The 3,437-nt window shown below is 36.8% G+C and overlaps 1 long non-coding RNA gene across 1 annotated transcript; it reads right to left on the bottom strand.

Annotated features, from left to right (window-relative positions):
- Positions 1-336: 336 nt before the first annotated feature.
- Positions 337-3,101, bottom strand: LOC128629465 (uncharacterized). The gene is made up of 3 exons (XR_008393813.1): positions 2,449-3,101; positions 2,014-2,226; positions 337-945 (listed from the first exon to the last, which is right to left on the bottom strand). It is a non-coding gene; the product is annotated as an uncharacterized LOC128629465 (long non-coding RNA).
- Positions 3,102-3,437: the final 336 nt, after the last annotated feature.

Below are 3,437 nucleotides of genomic sequence, written 5' to 3'. Positions count from 1 at the left end.
AACAACAACACTGTCTTCTTTTCTCTGTTCCCTTAGGGAGCCGATCCTTTATACAACTACACGGGTTGTATTGAAATAATTGAAATTAATAAGCTCAGAGGATTTCACACTTCCAATGCCATTGCTGGGAACAACATAGAAAACTGCAAGTAAGGATTTGTTTAATTAGGGGCTTGAATGTCTCTCTCTCTCTCTCTCTCTCTCTCTCTCTCTCTCTCTCTCTCTCTCTCTCTCTTTCTCCAGTCCTTTCTTTTTCATGGCTCTTGGACATGTGCCCTTCTCAACTCATGCATATCAGCATGCACTTAAATACACTGGGTGCTATGGAAACTAATCAGATCAGATTGCCCATGTTTGTGTCAGTGCCAGTGACAGATTTCAAAACAGTGCCATGTTCAAATAGCCAGATTGTGGGATGATGGAAAATGTTAATGTTTATGCATGATTAGTTAATGGAGTAACAGAAAAGATAGTATAACTTGAAACCCATCAGTTCAGTCTTTGGTCTTGTTGTGCTAAGAGCTTGGTCAAAATACATATGGTCAAGCAAATCATTACAAGTCTTCAGTCATGTTTTAAACTTGCCTTATTTCATTTAATATACAAAGTTACATACCTCAATTAATGCACAATGCACATTTTAACATTTTAGCACTGTGTATACACAAGCGCACAGACGCACAAATCACATTCATTCATTAACTTGGGTACGTTCCTTATTCTGGTCAGGGCACTAGACGTACATACACACACACACACAGACATTTACACATGCATTCACACCTAGGAGATATTTTAGTGTCACCAATTCACCTTTAACAGCAGCTCTGACGTAGTGTCAACTACAAGGCAAATCACAGGTTTATATCAATCCTCACCCTGTCCAGGGTGTACCCCGCCTTGTGCCCGATGCTCCCTGGGATAGGCTCCAGGTTCCCCGTGACCCTGAAAAGGAATAAGATGAAGATGGATGGATGGATGGATGGATGAATGAATATCAATCCTCCCATTCTAATAATGTTATCATTTTTATTCACACTCATTCACATGAATTTGTATGGGGGATACATCACATAATCGAAGTCAAATAAAAAAAGGTGTTGTATGTATATATATATATATATATATATATATATATATATATATATATATATATATATATATATATATATATATATATATATATATAAAACACTGAACCCCAAGTTGCTCCTGATGGCAAGTTAGTGCCTTGCATGGCAGCACTGCTACCATTGGTGTGTGTGTGTGTGTGTGTGTGTGTGTGAGAATGCTTGAATAAGACACAATGTAAAGCACTTTGGATAAAAGGGCTATATCAGGGCAGACCATATTTATCAAAGAAAAATGTATAATAATTAATATGGTGAGCTTTCTATATGGAGACATTTATTTAATGTTTGTGGAAGAAGTCTCCAGTGTTAGTACTTTGTAACAGTCAGTAAGTTTTCTGACAGCTTGCAAATTCCTGTTTTTTTTGGCAACATGACATGCTGTGTGTTTTGTTTTGTTTTGTTATTAACTTCAAGAGATTTGTACAAAAAGAGAATGACTGTTAGCTGCTGTAATGTATGTGATAACAGGAATTAAATTATCTCAAGAATATTACATATAAAAACAAACTATAAACAGTTCAAATGCTGTCAAGTGTTTCATTAACAAATTAAAAATGATCATTGTTGGAAAACTGCTGTGGTATGAGATAACATACTGTTATTGGAAAATAATCAGCCTCAGGGTCATGTCTCCTATAACCGTGCACCACAATGTGGTATTACTGTGGTATTACTGTGGTATTACCACAATATTACTTACATATACACTCACTGACCACTTTATTGGGAACACCTGTACACATGCTCATTCATGCACTTATCCAGTTAGCCAATCATGTGGCAGCAGCGCAATGCATAAAATAATGCTGATGCAGGTAAAAGGATTCAGTTAATGTTCATATCAAACATCAGAATACAGAAAACATCTCTGTGACTTTACCTGTCTCATGGTTGTTGCTGCCAGACAGGCTGGTTTGAGTATTTCAGAAAATCCTGATCTCCTGGGATTTTCACTCACTGCAGTCTGTAGAGTTTACACAGAATGGTGCAAAAAAACATCCAGTGAGCAGCAGTTCAGTGGGCAGAAACAACATGTTGATGAGAGAGGTCAGAAGAGGGTGCCCAGACTGGTTCAAGGTGTGGTCTCACATAACTAAAAAAAAAAAAAAAAAAAAAAAAAAAACCACAACAAAACATCTCTTCAGAAAGCACATCATGCTGAATCTTGGTCTAGAACAGCAGAACTCTACACCAAGTTCCACTCCTGTCAGCTAAGAACACGAATTTGGGACTATAGTGGACACGGGTTCATCCAAACTGTACAGCTGAAGGGAAAAACAATGTGTATATATAATCCACAGTGTAGTATACTTACCCTTGTTGTACACTGCTGAATTGAATAATAAAATAATCCTCCCATGTGTTACAAAATGACACACTATATCTACTGCTGCGGCAATATTCTGGACTTCTATATCTGCTGTTTAATGCATACTGCAAGGCAATGGGCTGAAGTGGTTGTATTAACATACTTTAAACTGTAACTAGAATTATCATAGACAGGCCAATGTCACTTAAAGGTCTTTGCGGTTCAATTCGTATCATGCATATTCATTATTCGAGTCAGAAAATTGCTCCTTTATCTTACTTTCCTGTCTAATTTGAGTTCAGCTTTCAGAGCTTAAGTAGATACAATTATATTCTCTCCAAAAAGCTTGTATGGATTTTTATGCTGAACAGCTAAACTGGAGAATGTTACAGTTATTTTGGATACTCACCTTGGTCTTAGCTCTCATATCTCGCACAGATAATATTGGTGTAAATCTTGGTGTTATTTTGGCTATATTACATTTTGTTTTTATTGCTGCATCTCATCCTTAAAAAGAGCATACTTTAAGAGTCTGAAAGGAAATGCAACTGAAATACTCGCTAATGGCAGGATGCAAGCCTTCGTGCCTCATAAACCTCCAGTGTTATCTTTCCAGAACACTCAGACTGTAGCTAACAGCTCGAAACTTGAAATAGGTTGATAAATTATTTCAGTTCAGATGCCTTACAGACAAGTTGAAAACACGAGGTGTGAAATGATGAATAGATGGGTATATTCGTGAGTATTCATTCACTTTTGCAGTCTTTGCGGCACAAGCAAATGATGTTGACTAGTAGCAGTCAGACGTTTGTACAGACCTGTAGCATATAGGCAGTGGCATTATTCTTTCTGATTTGTTTTTTGTTTGTTTGTTTGTTTGTTTTAGTAATACCATAACCTTTCCCAAAATTCTGTACTCAAAAATGTAGATATTTTCCTGTTAAAACCTAATTTGACCTGGACCTGGTTATATTTCTTCACTTTGTAGGGCAAAG

Source organism: Ictalurus punctatus, chromosome 29 (genome assembly GCF_001660625.3).
Source record: "Ictalurus punctatus breed USDA103 chromosome 29, Coco_2.0, whole genome shotgun sequence".
NCBI classification, from domain to species: domain Eukaryota; kingdom Metazoa; phylum Chordata; class Actinopteri; order Siluriformes; family Ictaluridae; genus Ictalurus; species Ictalurus punctatus.
Note: the sequence above shows the minus strand (reverse complement) of the source record. Positions and strands in the feature narration are given on the sequence as shown.